Genomic DNA, 22,857 nt, shown 5'->3' with positions numbered 1-22,857 from the left:
GCAGTGGTGCAATTTCGGCTCACTGCAACCTCCGCCTCTCGGTTCAAGCGATTCTCCTGCCTCAGCCTCCTAAGTAACTGGGATTACTGGCACATATCACCATGCCCAGCTAATTTTTGTGTACTTTTAGTAGAGACAGGGTTTTGCCATGTTGGCCAGGCTGTTCTCGACCTCCTGACCTCAGGTTATCTACCCACCTCGGCCTCCCAAAGTGCTGGGATTACAGATGTGAGCCACCACGCCCGGCCACATAAAGGTTTATTGGAAGCCAAATGTGAGGATTGACCCAGGATGACACACCAGCAGAGCTGGGGGTGTTCCACAGCCTGTCACAAGGTGAAAGATATTTATAAGAAAGTTTTAGGCCAGACGCAGTGGCTCACACCTGTAATCTGAGCACTTTGGGAGGCCAAGGCGGGTGGATCACCAGACGTCAAGAGTTCCAGACCAGCCTGGACAACATGGTGAAACCCCATCTCTACTAAAAATACAAAAATTAGCCAGGGGTAGTGGTGGGCACCTGTAATTCTGTCTACTGGGGAGGCTGAGGCAGGAGAATGACTTGAACTCAGGAGGCAGAGGTTGCAGTGAGCCGAGATCAGGCCACTGCACTCCAACCTGGGTGACAGAGATTCTACCGCCAGAAAAAAATGAATAAATAAAAAGAAAGTTTTAAAGAAAAAAGGGAGACTCCTCATAATGTAGTTGTCCCCTCTTCATTAGAGAGTACGATACAAAAGGCATAATCATCGGCTACAGACAACATCATATGGGCTAAAAATGTCTACATGTAGGACCATCAGCAGAACTTCATGCTTCAGCGAATCTTAAAATAAATCAGCATCCTATTTAGTGTCTGCAGGTTATACATTGATCAGTACAACCATCTGAGGAATTTATTATTTACTGAGAGACAAAATGTCACCATAGAGTCACAAGGCCTCCCCAAGATGGATTAATTTGGAAGTCTGCTTATTGTAAAATGTGATCTGAAGGTTGTCATTTCTCATTTCTAAGGTTTTTTTTGTTAATCTTTGCACTTTTATTTTATTGATGTAACTAAGTCCTGTATCTTATAATTTTGCATTACAATATTATTTCCCATGTTTATAATTTTAGTTATTATGGGGGTCGCTCTTGAGGCTGTGCCAAGTGAAAAGCTAATGACTTTCAGGTACACCAAATGAACTAAGGTTCATGACAGGAAAATTGATTTATCACAATGTACATGATATTACAGGGAAATTGAACCCAGATGAACGATTACCATACTCATTCTACAGGATGAATTGCCAAATCACTTCACTTTATTAGCACCAAAAATATTTTTCTGTTCTCAAATGTGGTAATAATTTAATTAGATCACTAATCAAAGTAAGTTTAATTAACACTACATGCAAATTTATCTTCAACTAAACAAAAGAACAGCTTTTCAGAGTTGCCTAGTACCATCTCATTCAAATTGGCCTTTTTGATTACTCAGTGGATTTGGTTATCTTGAAGTAACAACATTATAAGCATCTCAAAGGCACCAATACTAGTGAATTGTGGAAATACAACATTTATGTGAACAGATGCATAGAAACAGATCAAATAGAGGACAATATCCGAAGCTACATCTTCCTACTCTACACCCAATATCTGTAATTGACTTTCAGGAAGCAATATCATCCATCATGTTAAATTAACATTATTGCTTTATGGCTTGCTTTATATTAATGTATAGATTCGTTTAAGTTTTATATTTGTGTAAGAGCTATAAACACAAGGTTTTGCCCCTGTTTCTATTATTTAAGCAAATTAATGATAGGTATCATTTCCACAATAATTTTTTTCTCTTTAATGGGCATATGTGACATAAATTTCAGAAACAGTTTTGCAACTTTCAGTTTCTGATATAATCTGATTAGTGGAAGAGCTTCATACCCCAAGCTGTGGCTTTATCAGAACAAAACTTTTAAACAACCCATTAAAATGTTTCCAACTCGGCTACATCTGCATGCCTGGCATTTACTAGGCATTATATAATACTCTTCTTAACACCATTGCATTTCTTATTCTCCTTATGAGACTAAGAGGAAATTGGAAAAGTGGAGACGAAAAGAATGAAGAAGTGTAAACTGAATAAGTCTGAAATTCAAACCCTCATACATTGTTAGAGTCTTCTGTATTCACGTAGTAAAGTCCTTAGGAGACCAAACTTTTAAATGAAAACAAAATTATGAATTTGAAGGAAATGAGTGTAAGTGCATGTTTTAATATCAATGAATATGTGGAATAGAAACGAATGAGACACTGAAAAGAAAGCCTACCATTGTTCAGAAACAATAGGATATGTATTCCCCTATCTGATGGTGCCTTTTAGAGTCCCATAATCGCTTTCTTCTCTTTCTTGTTAGAGGCTTTCCTCTGTTGAAGGCCTTTTAACTCTCCCTGCTCCCTCCTGTGTCTTCTCTGTGGAATTCACTGACCTGGATGTGGTGCCAACCAGTTGGATGCCAAGGTGATCCATTACTACTGTTTAGTGAATGATCCACTCCCCTGGGGTCAGTCCATGTTGATATTCAGAAAAATTCAGATTTAATCTTATATTTTTGTATTCATCCATCTTTGAATTCTCTCCTTATTGGCCAATGAAATAGTGATGTAAAATTTTCACACAGAGATTAAGAAGGTTAATTTAAAATTAAATATGTAAATGTTTAAATTGACTAATTCACTTCCCATTAAAAATTTGCTCTTAAATTAATGAAATCCATAGCTATGATTTATCAGGGATGAAAACTTATTTTATAAATCACAATAAAAAATGCCATTACTTTTTTTTTTTTTTTTTTTTGAGACAGAGTTTCACTCTTCTTGCCCAGGCTGGAGTGGTACAATGACGCAATTTCGGCTCACTGCAACCTCTGCCTCCTGGGTTCAAGCGATTCTCCTGCCTCAGCCTCCCAAGTAGCTGGGATTACAGGAGCCTGCCACCACGCCCAGCTAATTTTTTGTATTTTTAGTAGAGATGGGGTTTCACCATGTTGGCCAGGATGGTCTCAATCTCTTGACCTCGTGATCCGCCCACCTCGGCCTCCCAAAGTACTGGGATTACAGGCTTGTACTCGGCCTCGGCCTCCCAAAGTACTGGGATTACAGGATTACAGGCCGCGCCCGGCCGCCATTACCTTTTCCTAACAACATGTTTTCTCTGTTGTATATAAGACTGCACTTTCCCTCTTCCTTCCCATGGTCCAGATCTAATTTAATTTAAATACCAGGTGCTTCTTAATAGAAAATTTTAAGTATAGTTTTACCTACTGGGGTGCATTAGGCCATTTCTGCATTGCTATAAAGAAATACCTGAGACAGGGTAATTTATAAAGAAAAGAATTTTAATTGGCTCATGCTTCTGCAGGCTGTACAGGCATGGTGCTGCCGTCTGCTCAGCTTCTGGGGAGGCCTTAGGGAGCTTTTACTCATGGCAGAAGGCAAAGTGGGAACAGGTGTTTCACATGGCAAAAGCAGGAGGAAGTGAGGGAGTGGGGAGGGGAGGTGCCACAGACTTTCAAACAACCAGATCTAGATCTCATGTGAACTCAGAGTGAGAGCTCACTTATCACCAAGGAGATGGCACAAGCCACTCATGAGAGATCTATCCCCAAGATACGAACATCTCCCACCAGGCCCCACCTCCAACACTGGGGATCACATTTCAACATAAGATTTGGAGGAGACATCCAAACTATAATGGAGTCAGGAATCACTTTAGCTTCCATAAATACACTCATTTATCTCAAAATTCTACACTTGTAAGACTTCTTTTAAAGTTTGATTAGAATTATACCATAATTCCAAGTTGATTGATGGGAGTAGCTATGTATTGAGTATCCCCTCTGTACCTATAAGGGAATAAGAAACAGAATCCTTCACAAATTCTCTGTTTAACCAAGCATATGGATAAACACTTAACTGGCATAGAGATGGAGGGTAATGGAACATTCCAATCAGAAGCAAGGAGGTAAAATCAAGGTAGGAGTGGTGAGACCGGTGTAGGGGTCAGGCTATGAAGAGATATGTTTACCATGCTGAGGTCAAATTTATCCTGAGTATATTGGGTATTAATTGAAACAGGAAAGTGAACCATCTGTAACCATATATGGTTTTAGAAAAATTACACCTATTAGCAGGGGGACATAGTAAATGAAAGAGAACCTGGGAAGTCACTGTAATATCAAAGTAAGAAATGCTGAGAGCCTGAGTTAAGCTTACGGCAGAAGAGAATGTTATTTGGAAAGTAGGCTCTGGAAACATCCTGGATATGGCAAAAGAGGCATAGGAAGTTTCACTCGCGTCTGTGTGAAGAGGCCACCAAACAGGCTTTGTGTGAGCTATAAAGCTTTTTAATCACCTGGGTGCAGGCAGGCTCAGTCCAAAAAGAGAGTCAGCGAAGGGAGATAGAGGTGGGGCCGTTTTATAAGATTCGAGTGGGTAGTGGAAAATTACAGTCAAAGGGGGTTGTTCTCTGGCAGGCAGGGGCGGGGGTCACAAGGTGCTCGGGGGGGGAGCTTTTGAGCCAGGATGAGCCAGGAGAAGGAATTTCACAAGGTAATGTCATCAGTTAAGGCAGGGACCGGCCATTTTCACTTCTTTTATGGTGGAATGTCATCAGTTAAGGCAGGAACAGGCCATTTTCACTTCTTCTGTGATTCCTCAGTTACTGCAGGCCATCTGGATGTATACATGCAGGTCACAGGGGATATGATGGCTTAGCTTGGGCTCAGAGGCCTGACAGGAAGGGTTGTGACTTCAAGATTTTTAGCTTTAAGTACATGACAGATGAAACAGTGCATCATCCGCACCCTGTTCCTTCTTTCTCATTCTGTCTCTTTTTTCACATTTTTAGCTAGCTTCTTATCCTAAAACATAGTACTGTCAAAGCTGATAGAATTACCTTATGTAAAAATATCTCATGACCTTTCTGATTCTATAGTATTAGATAGCTTGCATAAGTTATTTTTCTTGTATTTTATTTTAATAAACATTCACTTGGCCAGATGCTGGTTTGTCTCATCTTCTAAGGTGTTTTGTATATATTGTGTGATATTTAAAGACCAAGGGTCCCAGACAACCTGACAAGGTAGTGGTTGAGGGTGAGGTGCATTGGAGAAGCCCCTCAAGGTGTCACATTGGGCCACCTGAGATGACAAACCTGCTCCCTGGAGGCGCTTTGGGGCTGCCCATGGGGCTTTCCTTGACCCACTCCTGGCAAAGTACAGCTGTGCAAAAGATATTTTAATTAGCACAATAATCCTAATGTTTTCACACCAATTTAGAGCCTAATTGAGAAAGACAAAGCAACTATTGGCAACTGCAAATTAAGTGGCTTCAGAGGTAATCTAAACAAAAAGCAGGTCTGGGCAATTTTAGTCTCTCCCTAGGAAGACATAACAGAATTGAAAGATTGGTGCTGGCAAGTGCCAGGACCTGGGGTCAGAAAATAAGCACAAGCAGCACTCCTGAGCAAGGTATACAGACTGTTTGTGCCTCACCCTCTCTTATCCTCCCGCAGGCTGCTGAAAACTAGCTTTCGAAGTGTATATTTTTAGCAAGACAGCTAAGACATCCCACCTAATTGCAGCTTGCAGGAAAGCACTGTGATCAGAGCTAAGTTATGGATACTTTTAGAGTAGGGCACAGAGGTGCTGGGTAAAGTCCCAAATTTAATGGCTGAGAATCCTTCAGTGGATCTCTATTTTTTTAACCCCACCGAGCATGTATACTGAGCCTGTTACAGACTAACCGTGCTCAATTCATTCACCTACATGGGAGTTATGACAAGGGAGAGTCCTGGTACCCGGTACTTCCACATTGTCCAAACAAAAAGTGAAAAATCCATTTAGCCATAGGCTGTAGAAGTGTAAATAAGAAGAAAAGATTTAGTAGTAGACTATTTCCTACTGGATTTACAGGTGTATATAAACACAATACATATAAATGTATAATAGTAACTTCCATGTTTTAGTCCAAGTTTTTTTTTTATTACTTTGCATGGGATATTAAGTGATTTATACAACTGAACTTTTACATTTTTTTCACAGACAAGCATATCTTAAAGTAATTTGCTTAAAATTTTCAAACAGAAATTTGCAAGCCTTTTACCTTTTAAAATATCCTTGCTTTCTTCTTAGATATACTTATTATTCGGTGGCCCATAAGGAATGATTACATTAGCATGTTATAGTCATGTATTTTTAAAATACGCCCTGCTATAAATGTAAAAAGTATGGATATAGTTTAACTCTAGGAATACTAATTTGGAATAAAACTGACCTGTGTATTTTTACGATTTAAATATAGATATGGTCTCAGAGCAAGATACTTTAGTGCTCTAAGGTTCAAATAAATTAGCAAACTTTTATTTTTTATAACATTTCATTTCTCAAATGCATTTGCCATACATATGGCACAAAATTCAGAAACTATAAAGGAGAATGAGAAGAAAGCAAATAAAATCAAATTGAAATATTTTGACATATTATTGAAATATATTTAATACTGTATTAATATATGATTTTAATGCTTACATATTTTATGTAAGAATTTATGGTTAGAACTGAGGAAACTGCTTATGCTTTAGCAAAAAGTAACTAATTGAGAAATCTTAAGGTTAGTTAATTTCTTAATCATTAGACATTTTAGTGGAGTTGCATGTCATTTATATATCTTGCTACTTAGGCATTGTAGTAGATTCAGTTATTATCAATAAATATTCATTCTCTCCTTTCCCCCTGCTACACGGGTGGACTGAATTTTCCTGCCTTTTGACTTTGGCCTTGGCCATGTGACTTGCTTTCATCAATGAGACATTAAGAGGAAGTAAGGATCAAAGTTTGAAAAGGAAAAGCACTGGCAAAATTGTTTGTTTTCCTGCACTCCTGCTATCTCCATGAGAACAGGGCTGGGCTAGATTGGAGGTAAAAGGAACAGATCTGCGTCTAATGAGCTATGTCAGCCAAGCCCAGCCAAGCCCAGCCAAGCCTGGACACATGAGAAAAATTAAGTAAATGTTTCTGGAGGCACTGAATTTGGAGGTAGTTTGTTACACAGCATTATTTTGGCAATAGATAACCAATACAACCACCAACAGGAAATGCGATGAACAGACGGCCTAGGTTTCAGTTCCAGTTCTGTCATACACTAGCTTTATGACCTTTGCACATTTAATCTATTTGATCCCATATTCACAGCCTGTTCAATTTGCAGCATAAAAACGGTACGTTAGCTGGATGTGGTGACACCCACCTGTAGTCCCAGCTACTTGGGAGGCTGAAGTGGGAGGATCACTTGAGCTTAGGAGTTTGAGGCTGCAGCGAGCTGTGACTGTGCCACTGCAGTCCAGCCTGGGTGATAGGAAAAGACTTTAAAAAAAGGTGACAGAAAGAGAGATTGAGAGAGATTGAAAGAGAGAGAGAGAGAGAGAGAGGGAATGTTCCAGGAAGGTGGTTTCTCTAAGAGAAAAATAACTTTGGACTAATTGGTAAGCTTAAGAATGTGGAAATTGGGACGTTAGGCTCCTGTACATACCTTTAGGAATGAGGCTGAATCCAGGGTGTTAAGCAGAAACAGCCCACAGGCTCCACTCCCACCTCCACTGCACCTCACAAGGTAAGACCCACTGGCTTAGAATTCCAGCCAGCTATCAGGAGCACCGTTGCACCTCCCTAAAAAGGAGCTCCCAGGGGGAGGGGTAGGCTGCCATCTTTGCAGTCCAGGCCCTTTAGCCATTGCAGCCCTCAGGCTTTGGAGAATCGGAGCCAACCCAGGGAGGAAGGGATTCCCCGGCACAGCACAGCTGCTCTACCAAAACGTGACCAGTCTGTTGCTTTAAGCGAGTGCCTCATCCCTTTCCTCCTCACTGGGTAGGACCTCCCAACCAGGGCCTCTAGCCACCCCCACCCAAGCTCTCTAACTGACAGAGATCTGAATTCCCCCTGGGACAGCACTCCCAGACAGAGGGATGGGCCACCATCTTTGCTGTTTGGGTGACTTAGCCATTCCAAACTTTAGGCTTTGGAATGTCTGAGTCAACCTGGGGTGGGAGAGATCCCCCAGCATAGCACAGCTGCTCTACCAAAATGTAGCCAGACTGCTGCTTTAAGCAGGTGCCCAATCCCAGTCCGCCTTACTGGGTGGGACCTCCCAACCAGGGTCTCCAGCCACTTCCTACAGGTGCCTTTGGCTGGCAACAGGTTCATACCTTCCTGGGACAAAGCTCCCAGAGGGAGGGACAGGCTGCCTTCTTTGTTGTTTTGTAGACTTCACTGGTGACACCTCTGGGTTCTGGAAAATCCAACATGACCAGAGACTGGAGTGGGCCCCAAGCATACTGCAGCAGCCGTACAGAAAAGTGGTCAGCTGTTATGTGGGTACCTGTTCCCATATCTCCTCACCAGGCAGGTCCTCTAGGCCTGGGCCTCCAGCCACCCCCTACCAGAGCTACTGAGCCAGCACCAACTCAGCAACTCCCTGGACAGAGCATCCAGGGGCCACTGAAAGCCTCTTGGCCCCTGCCTCTGCAGAGGAACTGCCCCCGCCACCTTTGGACTAACAAAGGCGCAAAGGTCCTTAGTGTCTTATCCACACCTCCAACAATCCGCAGTCAACCCAAAGAGAGGAGGCCAGTTCATCTCCCATGGGTGCCACTCCCTCTACCATCCATGGCTCATCACCAGACAGGGAACCCCTGGCTTGGGTCCATAGCACAAACCCTCCATCCTGGACTGACTGCACTGAGTGATTGATGACCTGCACCTCTCTGGGGTGGGGCCCCTAGGAGTCAAGAAAATGACCCTTGGCCACAGCTACTACTAAGGTCCCTTGCTCTGCTGCCTCTAAGCTGGGGAAGGAACATAAACACTAGGATTGCCCTAGAGCTGCAGTGGGCAGCTCAGGAGTACCAAGTCATGAACTAGAGCTAGCACTCAATGGGGAGAGGAATCCACACTTTCAGAGCACTGAGGGGTAACACAGCTGCAACTGTGAGGAAATACAGGGGAGCCACACAACAGAGCAAGAATCTACCAACTGACCAATAAGCCTAAGTGTCACCTGCTGGATCACACCCCAAAGCTTCCACACCAAAAATACCTCACTAACATACCCACCTGTGAAACCAGAGACAAGAAGTCAGCTTCAAATAAAGACCCTACATAAAGCCTCAGCCCAGTGAAAAGATCCAGAAGTCTATTGACTGTACTCAATCTACACTGCAGTTAAATGAACACTCACACACAGAGAAAGAATCAATGCCAGAACTCAGATAACTCAAATGGCCAGAGTGTCGTATGTTCTCCAAATGACCACACCACTTCTCCAGCAAGAGTTCTTAACCAGGCCAAACTGGCTGGAATGGCAGAAATAGAATTTAGAATATGGACAGGAACAAAAATCATCAAGATTCAGGAGGAGGATGGCAAAACCCAATCCAAGGAAAATAAAAATCACAATAAAGCAATGCAGGAGCTGAAAGACAAAATAGCCTGTATAAAAAAGAATCTAATGTATCTACAGAGCTGAATAACAATGCAAGAATTTCACAATGCAATCACAAGTATTAACGGCAGAATAAACCAAGCTGAGGACAGAATCTCAGAACTTGAAGACTGGTTCTCTGAAATAAGACAGTCAGACAAAAATAAAGAAAAAATGTTAACAAGGAATGAACAAAATAGGATCATGTAAAGAGGCCAAATTTACTAATCAATATCATCACTGAAAGGGAAAGGAGGAAAGGAAACAACTTGGAAAGTATATTTCAGAATATAGCCCATGAAAACTTCCCCAACCTTGCTAGATAGGCCAACAATCAAATTCAGGAAATAGAGAAATCCTGCAAGATTCTACACAAGAAGATTATCCCCAAGACATGTAATTGTCAGATTTTCCAAGGTCAAAATGAAAGAATGTTAAAGGCAGCTACAGAAAGAAAGGGCAGATCACCTATAAAGGAATCCCCATCAGGCTAACAGTGAAACTCTCAGCTGAAACCCTATAAGGTAGAAGAGATTGGGGCCCCATATTATTGGCCCCAAAGCTCCTTTAGCTGATAAAGAACTTCATCAAAGTTGCAGGATACAAAATCAATGTACAAAAATCACTAGCATTCCTATACACCAACAACAACCAAACTGAGAGCCAAATCAGAAAGGCAATCCCATTCACAATTGCCACAAGAAAAATAAGATGCCCAGGAATACAGCTAATCAGGGAGGTGAAAGATCTCTGCAATGAGAATTACAAACATTATATTCAACAGTCTTAAAAAAAATCTTCAACCAAGAATTTCACATCCAGCGAAACTAAGCTTCCTAAGTGAAGGAGATATAAGATCCTTTTCAGATAAGCAAATGTTGAGGGATTTCATTACCACCAGACCTGCCTTACAAGAGATCTTGAAAGGAGCACTAAATATAGAAAGGAAAGGCTGCTACCAATACAAAAACACACTTAAACACACAGACCACTATCACTGTAAAGCAACCACACAAACAAGCCAACATATAACTAGCTAACAGCACAATGACAGGATCAAATCCACACATATCAATACTAAACTTGAATGTAAATGGACTAAATGACCCACTTAAAAGGGACAGAGTGACAAGCTGGATGAAAACGCAAGATCCAATGGTCTTCAAGAAACCCATCTCACATATAGTGACATTCACAGGCTCAAAATAAAGGGATGGATAAAAATGGAAAACAAAAAATCAGATATTACAATCTTAATTTTAAACAAAACTGATTTCAAACCAACAAAGATCAAAAAAGACAAGGAACATTTTTTTCTCTGTGATCTCTGCAATGAGAATTACAGAACACTGCTCAAAGAAATAAAAGAAGACAAAAACAAATGGAAAAACATCCTATGCTCATGAATAGGAAGAATCAATATCATTAAAATGGCTATACTGTCCAAAGCAATTTACACATTCAATGCTATTTCTATCAAACTACCAATGACATTCTTCACACAACTAGAAAAAATTATTTTAAAATTTTTATGGAACGAAGAAAGAGCCCCAATAGCCAAAGCAATCCTAAACAAAAAGAGCAAAGCTGGAAGAATCATGTTACCTGACTGCAAACTGTACTACAAGGCTACAGTAACCAAAACAGCATGGTATTGGTACAAAACCAGACACATAGACCAATGAAACAGAATAGAGAGCCCAGAAATAAGGCCACACATCTACAACCATCTGATCTTTGATAAAGCCGACAAAAAAAGCAATGGAGAAAGGATTCCCTATTCAATAAATGGTATTGGGATAACTAGCTAGCCATATGCAGAAGACTAAAGCTAGACCCCTTCCTTACACTATATACAAAAATTGACTCCAGATAGATTAAAGACCCAAAAGTAAAACCCCAAACTATAAAAACCCTAGAAGATGTATGTGAAAGCCTGGATGTCCAGGTAGAAGCCTGCTACAGAGGCAGAGCCCTCGTGGAGAACCTCTACTACGGGAGTATGAAGGGGAAATGTGGGTTTGGAGCCCTCACACAGAGTCCCCACTGAAGCACTGCCTAGTGGAGCTGTGAGAAGAAGGCCACAGTCCTCCAGACCCCAGAATGGTAGATACACTGACAGCCTGTACCATGAACCTGGAAAAGTCACAGGCACTAGCACTTGAGAGCAGCTGTGGAAGCTGTACCCTGAAAAACTTCAAGGACAGAGCTGCCCAAGTCCTTGGGAGCTCATCCCTTGCACCAGTGTGCCCTGGATGTGAGACACAGAGTCAAAAGAGATTATTTTGGAGATTAAAAATTTAATGACTGCACTGCTGGGTTTCAGACCTGCATGGGGACTACAACCCCTTTGTTTTGGCTGATTTCTCCCTTTTGGAATGAGAGTCTTTACCCAATGCCTGTACCTCCATTGTATCTTGCAAGTAACTAACTTGTTTTTTATTTTACATGCTCATAGGTGGAAGGGACTTTCCTTTTCTCAGATGAGAATTTTGATTGCAGAATTTTGAGTTAATGCTAAAATTAGTTCAGACTTTGAGGGACTGTTGAGAAGGAATGATTGCATTTTGCAATGTGAGAAGGACATGAGATTCGGGAGGGACCAGAGGTGGAATGACATGGTTTGGATTTCTATCCCCACCCAAATCTCATGTCGACTTGTAATCCCCAGTGTTGGAGGTGGGTCCTGGCGGGAGGTGACTGAATCATGGGGATGGATTTCCTCTTTGGTGCTATTCTCATGACAGTAAGTGATCACAAGATTTTGTTGTTAAAAGTGTGTAGAGCCTCCTCCCTCCCTCTCTTCTTTCTGCCCGGGCCATGTAAAATGTGCCTGCTTCCCCATCACCTTCTGTCATGATTGTAAATTATCTGAGGCCTCCCCAGTCATGTTTCCAGTACAGCCTGGGGAACCATGAGCCAATTAAACCTCTTTTCTTTATATATTACCCATTCTCAGGTATTTCTTTATAGCAGTGCAAAAACTGACTAATATTGTACCAAACAGGTAGTTTTTCAACCCACGCCCTCTCCCTCCCTTCTCTAGTAGTCGACGGTGCTCACTGTTCCCACGTTTATGTCCACGTGTGCTCAACATTTAGCTCCCACTTACAAGTGAGAGCATACAGTATTTGGTTTTCCATTCCTGCATTAATTCACTTAGGATTACGGCCCCAGCTGCATCCCTGTTACTGCAAAGGACATGATAGCATTCTTTTTATGGCTGCATCATATTTCATGGTATATATGTACCACATTTTCTTTTATCCAATACACCAATTATGGGAACCCAGGTTGATTTTATGTTTTCACTATTGTGAATAGCATGGTAATGAGCACATGAGTGCACGTTTATTTGGTAGAATTATTTATTTTCCTTTGGGTATATATCCAATAATGGAATTGCTGGGTTGAATAGTAGCTCTGTTTTTAGTTCTTTGAGAAATCTCCAAACTGTTTTCCACAGTAGCTAGTTTATAGTCTCACCAAGAGTGTATAAGCATTCCCTTTTCTCCACAGCTTCACCAACATCTGGTTTTATTTTTTACTTTTTAATAATAGTCATTCTGCCTGGTGTGTGATGATGTCTTATTGTGGTTTGGATTTGCAATTCTTCTATTATTAGTGTTGATGCAAATTTTTTCGTATGTTTGTTGGCCAGTTGCATGTGTTCTTTTGAGAACTGCCTGTACATGTCCTTTGCCCATTTTTTAATGTGTTTGTTTTTTGCTTTTTGATTTAATTTCCTTATAGATTCTGGATATTAGATCTTTTTAGGGTGCATGGTTTACAAATATTTTCTCCCATTCTATAGGTTGTCTGTGTCCTCTGTTAATAGTTTGTTTTGCTGTGCAGAAGCTCTTTAGTGTAATTAGGTCCCTCTTGTTCATTTGTGGTTCTGTTGCAATTGCTTTTGGAGACTTAGTTAAAAATTTATACCTGATTATCACCTACACCTAAAAAACCATCAGGATAAATCATACTGTCCCCTAGATTCCTATATTCCTTGGTGACTCACAAGAAATCCAAATTTCTAGGTCTTCCCTTATCTCCTGGATTCTTATCCTCATAAAGCTAGTCTGACTTCACCTTCTACCCATCCCTAACCTCCCAAGCCCTTTCACTGTACTATTTGGAAGTCATAATTTGTCATCAGTAAAACTTCACATATTCTCAAACTCTTCTTTGAATATTCTATGCCCCTTCTTGTTCCACTGAACTTGACTTTCCTCTAAAAACACAGCCTCCCCTGCAACCATCTCAGGATGTGGCAGTTTTTCTGCAGCATTTCATGTACCTCTTGGCTGAAAGTGTGGTAATAACCTCCCAGCCCTTTGTTTATATTTCCAAACCTTTGTTTCTTTTTCTTACCCATTTTATCAGCAACCTTGATGATTATGCCATCAGAGCAGCTTCCCATTCCCTCCTCTTGCTGTAGACATCTGCTGTCTTGCCAGGTTCCCCATCGCCACCGTCAACGCTACTCAAGTCACAAATCCTAGTGGTTATAACAGCCCCATAACTAATACAACCAAGATCCTCACCTCTCTGTCTTTTGGCCTTTTAATGTCAGTAATCCTGTCCTCTCACTAACAAGATTACATCTTAGACCAGCTAGTCTCTCCCAAACTAATTTTCAACATCCTCTCTCTCTAGTTACCACCTCTTTTCTTCTTTCTTTCTTTAACTACTAATAATTGATCATTTATTATTGGGGCCTAAAAAATAAAAATGGGTTTTCAAAAACAGACTTTAATATATGGATATGCTCATATGTGGGGCCAGCTACATGGGTCTATGGCCTGTGCAGCAATGACAGTCCCATGCTTACACAGTCTCTATGCTTCATTTAATGCTCAGTTGTTAGTGTCTTGAAATTATTTTATTTCATTTCTTTTTCTTTTTAGAGATGGGGTCTCACTATGTTGCTCAGGCTAGAATGCAATGGCTATTCACAAGCATAATCATAACACACTACAGACTCGAACTCCTGGCCTCAAGTAATCCTTCTGCCTCAGCCTCCTAAGTAACTGAGATCACAGGCATACTCCAACATGCCCAGCTCTTGAAATTCCTAATAATGTTTAAATGAGTGGCCCTAAATTTTTGTTTTGTACTAAGCCCCACAAATCAGGTGACTGGTCCTGATATATGTGAGTATGAGAGGTATCACCTCTTATTTTTGCACCTCACTCCTCCAACCTAATTCTTGTCCTCACTCCATTCTACTCAGCTTGGATGACACGATCCATCATCATAATTAGTGCCTTGTATACATTCCCTCACCACTCTTATTTGTCTCTCCCTCTTGTTATACATCATTTCCAAAATTTCAAACATGGAGAAATCCACTGTCTGCTTATTTCATGCCTTCACTCAAGCAGCTAATGAGAGATAGAATGGAGCTAAGAGGCCTTATATTAAGTTTAAAACCAGACTGGGCCTCAACGCTGACAGGCAATACAAATAATTTTCCCTAGTCAAGTAGTTCTCTTACTATTTCACAGTTTCTCTTTTTCCCTCAGATCTCTGATACTGCTAGCCCCTTCTCACATCAAATGAAAACCTACTTCTTATGCACTGAGAAAATAGAAGCAATTAGATGCTTATAGTAAATAGAAGAATGACAGTAGAAGATGCCTCATCTACCTACCACCAAACTTTCAACCTCACTGCATCATGAATACAAATTCATGTATTCTGGCTTTTCTCCTATTTAAAGAGTAAACATCAGGGTTCCAATATAAGCCCAACCTCTCCTTGCACACTGCATCCAATCACTTCTTACATACTAAAGGATTTTGTACCTACATTAATCTCACTACTGCCTGCATCATCAAATTTCCTTCTCCAATGGATCATTCTTATCAGCCAACAAATGTACTTTAATAGCTCCCTCCCTTCTAAACACACACACACACACACACACACACACAAAACTTCCCTGCCTTCACAAATCTACAGCTTTTGTTTCTCTGCTAGCCTTCATAGCAAAACTCTCTGAAGAAGATTCCCACACATGCAGTCTTTACTTCCTCATTGTTCTTTTTCTCTTGAAGAAAAGTTTTGTCTCTACCACTCAAGGAAATTTCTCTTTTCACTGCCACAAATGACCTCCAGTTGCCAAATCAGTGGTCAACCAGTCTCATCTTCCGTGACCTCCCTGCAACAGGGCCAGCAGCGGCACCCAGCACCGTGCTCTCCTGTTCCTCCTTTTTGCAGATTTGCAACAGTTTGTACTTGACTCTGCAACTTTCTTTCCAATATGTCCTAGAAGATCCTCCAGGTTTTTTTTTTCTTTTTAAACCACAAAAATTACTCCTTTACTAAAACTTTGGCAATAACGCCTTCTTTTTTTTGTTTCACTTAAAAATTTCTTACCAAGTCCTACAAGATCAGTCAGGGCTGTATGTCTTCTGTTGTCTCTGTGCGAAGTAATGATATAGGAGTTAAGAAGAAATCACTTATGCAGAAGCAAGGGTATGGGGTTCCTCAGTAAGGCTTTTCTTTTTAATGAAAAGCAGCCCCAAATCATTTTCTAACAAAGAGCAGCCTACAAGCTGGGGGCTTGCAGGGGTGAATGCCGGCGGGAACTAGGGACTAGACTTTTCAAGATGGCGGCTCCGCGGTTTCTTCCCTGCCAGCCACATGTGCCATAAAAAGCAGACAAGATGGCACGGATCAACTGGAAAGCCCATTTGCATAATAAGATTAGGGTGGGGCAACCAGCCTTCCCTGAGCAGTGTGTAAATGTCATACCTGATCAAACCAATCTGTGAGCCCTACATAAATCAGACACCGCCTCTTCAAAGTGGACTATAAAATTTGGTGCATTCTCCACCAGCCGGTCCTTTCCACTCGGAGACCCCTTCCTCTATAGAAAGAACTATTTCTCTTTCTCTTCTCTTCTACCTATTAAACGTCTGCCCCTAAACTCCTCATGTGTGCCCATGTCCTAAAGTTTCCTGGCACACGACAATGAACCCCAGGGTACATACCCCAGACAAGGTAGCCACTTCAGCAACTTTTATCCCACGTCATCCAGCTTGCCTGCCCCTCCCCACTCTGGCATAACTCACAGCACCCCTCCCCTACACTCTTTGTTTATACTGATATTATAAACATCGCATTGTATTGTGGTTAACATATATTGTGTGTGACTATTTGTTGGATAGATTCATATTTGTTTCTCTAGGAGATAGTGAACATGTCCCCACATGGGAACAACATCATCATTATTGCATTTTGCATCTCACAATTGCATCATCTAATGCTAGTAATTGGGCTTTTCTGTGGGAGGAGTTTCTGGCTTGTAACTTCAACTTATGTCTGGAAAGTCCCATTTCCCCTTAGAGTTCTCTACTCACTGTTGCCATCCACATGTTAGTCTCAGAGTCAGGGCATATGGTTCTCCCTTTAGATATTCTGGTTCAGTATGCACCATCGTCTCTTCCCTTTGATACCCCTTGACACAAGGGAAATGAGGCCAGGATATTTAAATAAGACTTTGCCAGGGAGTAACAAAAGGAAAATTAATCCATGAAGTAACTTGAAACTATTTAATTTGCAATACAGGATACCACATGCTCTTTGAGCTCAAGGCTTTATTTCCATGTAAAGGGGCTGACTGGTAGCCCACATTCAAGAACTAAAGTCTAAATCTTTGCCTCCCTAAAAGTCTAGCCTAGAGAGGAAACGGCCAAGTGTGGGGGCCAGAAATTCCTTCTCCAGCCTGATCAAGGCCAATCTTTCTAGTCCCAGTTTCCTGCATAAACCCTGATCTCTTTAGGGATTAACATTAACCATGTTTATCCCTTTCAAGGGAGATTCCATCCCCTAAGCACCGGAGTGTGGCTTTACACTCTCCTTTCATCAGGGCATCCAGATTGGAAAAGAGGTAAATTCATGTAATAATTTTAAAACAGGCTATGGAGTGAAATCCTGGATTCAAATCTTTACTCTGCCAAGTAACAACTATGTGATTTGAGGCAAGTTACTAAATCTCTCTGTGTGTTAGTGTCCTTTTTTGTAAAATAGCAATAATAGAACTTACCTCGGATGGGGTCATGGTGAGGATGAAGTGAGATAATAGACATCAAACACTCGAAACAGTGCTTGAGGCATAGCAAGGACTCATCATTCTAACTAGCCGTAATGCAGAGATGCGGCTGCCATCCACTCAAAGGACGCACACAGGTGATCAGGAGCTCTGTTCTCTTGCAAGAATACTGAGCATGAAAGACAGAGTCAGAATATATCTGTTAACTTGAGAAGGAAAATGAAGGCAGAGCATTGCAGAACCCTGAACGACAGATGAGGTGATCCCCACACTGCTCTGCAAACATGCGTCTGGGAATGATGGCTCCCAGTTCTTTCATCCCCATCGCTTGTCTCATTCCCACTTAAAATGGAAAGCTAAGGACCTTCCCTGCTTTACCAGGATCTTTTGAAGTGCAGATTTTACTCTAATCTTTCGTGGAGCTGTAGGGCTTCAGTCATTCATCTGCTCCCTTTATTATGCTACAGCATTTCTGATCAAACAGAATTTGAGAAGACAGAATCTGTCCTGTCAAACAGTAAACAAAGAAACTCTCATAATAGCCCAGTGTTGTCACATGGCCTCCAGCCTTAGGTGTCCTGGAATGCTCCAGATCTGTAGAAAGGCGCTAAACCATCTTGAATGTAGAAAAGGGACAATGTAGGACAAATTTGTTAAATATATCTTTGCCTTATAGAGTCATGATTATACTGATGATTAAGGTTTTTTTAAAATGCTTTCATAGTATAGCCTGGTAGAGAAGTCAGCCAACTTTCTGTAAAGGGCCAAATGGTAAATATTATAGGCTCTGGGAGCCATACAGACTCTGTCTTAACTACTTCACTCTGCCACTGTAGGAGAAAGTAGTCACAGAAAATAGTTTGAATGGATGTTACAATAATGTGTTACTTCAAAAGCAGGAACCAGTTGGATTTGGCCCAAGGTCCATAATTTGCCAAACACTGGCCCGACATACTGTTTCTTAGACTTGCATTATATCCATAACACTTTCATGGTTTTTGCCAAATCTATGAACATATGTAATCTTATTTATTAAAAAATTTCAGTTCACTCTATTTTTAAATGCATTTTAAAATAAAAATATAATTATTAATATAAAACATAAGCTAGTTTACTTTTAATAAAAAGATAACTTTAAAAACTGCATAAAAAGAAGCCACACAATTAAAATGCTAATTAAAATTTGAAGAATATTAAATGCTTATAATATAATTATAGAATAATTTTATAATATAATATAATATGAATATAATTATATAATATAATTATTATAGAACAATATTACAGAAGAATATTAAGTGCTTATATTATAATATGATCGAACATAGTGGGAGGATGGGAGTAGGAAAGTATAGAGATGATACACAGGAGATGAGAGAGCTAAATCCTCATCTTTTATGGTATACAAAATAGTAGAAAATGAATGAAAAGTTTCTGAAATGAAAAAATAAGAAATAGCACCATAAGCATATTATAATAGAAAAACAGAGGTAAATACCTGAAGAAACTTCTGAAATAATTTAAAATGATTGACTCTGAAAGTGCGAATTAGGAGGCAGCAGTTGAGAAGTCTAGCAAGTTACCGTATTTTCAGTCTTCTAGAACTATCTGACTTTTAAAACTCTGATAAGTATAAAAATGAAATTTTAAAAAGCCAAGGGTGTTGAAAAGGGTGTTTCCTTTCAAAGAAGGAACATTTTTTAATATAAAGTTGACTCGAAGATATCTACCATAATTTTTTAGTTATTGATTTTTCTGTTAGGTATTAAACAAAATTCCTCAAAAAAATTTTTGAAGAAGAAATAAGATTTATCACTTCAAGCAAAGCTGCTTAACAAAGCTAGTCCCATATTGGACCGTGCTTAACCCCCATGCTGTTCTCTGTACCTTGGCTAAGGTGATGTTCTTTAAATCCCTCCTACCTGTGTTATCTCTACCACTGTCAGAAGCATTGGAACCAGAGTGACTCCATCCTGAATAGGGCTGGGTAAAATGAGGCTGACACCTCCTGAGCTTCCCTCCCAGGAGGTTAAGCATTCTTAGTCACATGATGAGATAGGAGGTTGGCACAAGATACAGGTCACAAAGATCCTGCTGATAAAACAGGATGGTGTAAAGAAGCTAGTCAAAACTCATCAAAACCAAGATGCCTATGAAAGTGACTGCTGGTCATCCTCACTACTCATTATATGTTAATTATAATGCATTAGCCTTCTCAAAAATACTGCCACCAGCACCATGACAGTTTATAAAGGCCATAGCTATGTCCAGAAATTACTCTATATAATCTAAAAGGAGAAGGAACCCTCAGTTCCGGGAAATCTTCTTCCCTTTTTTGGAAAACTCATGAATAATCCACTCCTTTTTTAGCATATAACCAAGGAATAACTATAAGGGTGGTGAACCCTGAATACCTGAGACAGGTCTCAGTTAATTTAGAGGTTTGTTTTGCTAAGTTTGAAGAGGCAGGCCGGTGACAGCCTCTAGAGTCCCTGACGACAGGTGCCCAAGGTGGCCAAAGCACAACTTGGTTTTATACATTTTAGGGAGACATGAGACATCAATCAACATATGTAAGATGAACACTGGTTTGGTCCAGAAAGGCGGGACAACTCGAAGCTGGAAGAGGGCTTCCAAGTCACAGGTAGTTAAGAGACAAATGGTTGTGTTCTTTTTGAGTTTCTGATTAGCCTCTCCAAAAGAGACAATCAGGTATGCATTTATCTCAGTGAGCTGAGGGATGACTTTGGACAGAATGGGAGTCAGGTTTACCCTATGCAGTTCCCAGCTTGACTTTTCCCTTTAGCTTAGTGATTTGGGGGCCCCAAGATGTATTTTCCTTTCACAGTATACTCAGCCAAGCAGCCCATACCGCTGATTTGCCTATGGAGTAACCATTCTTTTGTTTCTTTATTTCTCTAATAAACTTGCTTTTACTTTACTCTGTGAACTTGCCCCGAAATCTTTCTTGTGCGAGGTCCAAGAACCATCTCTTGGAGTCTGGATCAGGACCCCTTTCCAGTAACATCACCATAGCACATGTGTACACGCTATCCTGCCTAACTGGAATGCTGTCTTTGCCTTTTTTTTTTTTTTTTTTTTTTTTGAGATGAAGTCCCACTCTGTTGCCCAGGCTGGAGTGCAGTGACACGATCTCCACTCACTGCAAGCTCCGCCTCCCAGGTTCACGCCATTCTCCTGCCTCAGCCTCCCAAGTAGCCGGGATTGCAGGCGCCTGCCACCAAGCCCTGCTAATTTTTTGTACTTTTAGTAGAAGTGGGGTTTCACCGTGTTAGCCAGGATGGTCTCGATCTCCTGACCTCGTGATCCGCCCGCCTCGGCCTCCCAAAGTGCTGGGATTACAGGCGTGAGCCACCGTGCCCAGCCTGCCTTTTTACCTGATTACACTTGACCCTTTATCTGTGAATTCTGCATCCACAGATTCAAGTAACCACAGATCAAAAATATTTAGAAAACAAAATCCCACAAAGTTCCATAAGCAAAACTTGAATGTGCTGCACACCAAGTACTACATCGAATACACAGGAATGAAGTGATGTGTAGGCATTGTATTAGGTATTTTAAGTAATCTAGAGATGTTTTAAAGTATACGAGGGGGTGTGCGTTGCTTACATACAAATATTATGCAATTTTATATAAGGGACTTGAGCATCCACAGATTTTGGTATCCTTGGGAGTCTTGGAACTGATCATTTATGAATATCAAGAGATGACTTTAACTCTAACCCATCAGGGAAGCCTTCCCCCAATAAGTCAAACCTCCTATTATAGCTGCTCATGGATCGGCAGGACAGTCCTTGGAAGCACTTGTCACAAATGCCGTTTTATATTGGCTGGAAAATCATTGAATTATTTTTTGACTGCCTTGCTATATCATTTTCTCCTTGAAGTCTAAGGATCAGAAACTAACACAGTACCTTGCCATCATAGCCACTAACAAATATTTATTACACTGAATAAGTAAATGCAATACTGAAATTTTAAAATATATATATACATATCAATTAGCCAATTCTGGTTGTAACATTTTGTTTTTGTAATATAAATCTGCATGTTATCCCTCAGAACTTGTAAATTTGCATTCTGATAACTGACTAAAAGCAGCACTTTCTTAAAGGGAAATGTTCAACTGTTTTCAGGAAAGTGAGAGGCAGGGATTACTTCCTCAAGACATGGAATAAAAGTGAGTGATTCTAAGTTTTAAGATTTAGCTTTCTCCAAATCTTCCAAACATTTCCAGATATCACCTTCCAGATGTCAGGATTCCTCTCTTTCTTGGTCAATATCCCACATTTCATGAGACCTAGTTATAATATAAATTTAATAATTTAAAATATATACAGAATTCTTTAAATAAAAAGTGTTTATGCTACTTCAATTTTGGGATCATGGCAGATGGGAGGCAGGACTAGATGGAAGCTCCAGACAGAGCAGCATGCGGAGACCATTAGCAAGATTAACCAAGAAAAGAAGGGAGAAAATCCAAATAACCTCACCAAGAAATGAAACGGGAGCTGTTACAACTGATGCCACTGAAATGCAAAAGATCACTTAAGGCTACTATGAACACCTTTATTGACATAAACTAGAAAATCTGGATGAGATGGATAAATTCCTGGAAAAATACAACCCTCCTAGCTTAAATCAGGAAGAATTAGATACCCTGAACAGACCAAAAACAAGCAGCAAGATTGAAACGGTAATTTAAAAATTACCAACCAAAAAAAAGTCCAGGACCAGATGGATTCACAGCAGAATTCCACCAGACATTCAAAGAAGAATTGGTACCAATCCTTTTGACACTATTCCACAAGATAGAAAAAGAAGGAACCCTCCCTAATTCATTCTATGAAGCCAGCATCACCCTAATACCAAAACCAGGAAAGGAGACAACCAAAAAAGAAAACTACAGACTGATATCCCTGATGAACATAGATGCTAAAAACAAAATACTAGCTGACCGAATCCAACAACATATCAGAAAGATAATCCACCATCATCAAGTGGGTTTCATATCAGAGATGCAGGGATGGTTTAACTCAAACAAATCAGGAAGAAAGAAACAAACAGTCCCATTGAAAAGTGGGCTAAGGGCATGAATAGACAATTCTCAAAAGAAGATATACAAGTGGCCAACAAACATATGAAAAAATGCTCAACATCACTAATGATCAGGGAAATGCAAATCAAAACCACAATGGGATACCACCTGACTCCTGCAAGAATGGCCATAATCAAAAAATCAAAAAATAATAGAT

At 40.4% G+C, this 22,857-nt stretch overlaps 1 long non-coding RNA gene across 1 annotated transcript in view; it reads right to left on the bottom strand.

Annotated features, from left to right (window-relative positions):
- Nucleotides 1–18,014, bottom strand: part of LOC129041291 (uncharacterized) — a 33,671-nt gene extending 15,657 nt beyond the window's left edge. The window contains exons 1-2 of the long non-coding RNA XR_008503831.1: nucleotides 17,957–18,014; nucleotides 17,573–17,747 (exon numbers count right to left, since the gene is read on the bottom strand). This is a non-coding gene — a long non-coding RNA (uncharacterized LOC129041291). The remainder of the gene's footprint in view (nucleotides 1–17,572; nucleotides 17,748–17,956) is intronic.
- Between the last annotated feature and the right edge of the window lie 4,843 nt (nucleotides 18,015–22,857).

Source organism: Pongo pygmaeus, chromosome 6 (genome assembly GCF_028885625.2).
Source record: "Pongo pygmaeus isolate AG05252 chromosome 6, NHGRI_mPonPyg2-v2.0_pri, whole genome shotgun sequence".
Lineage (NCBI taxonomy): Eukaryota > Metazoa > Chordata > Mammalia > Primates > Hominidae > Pongo > Pongo pygmaeus.
This window is presented reverse-complemented; position numbering and strand designations above follow the sequence as displayed.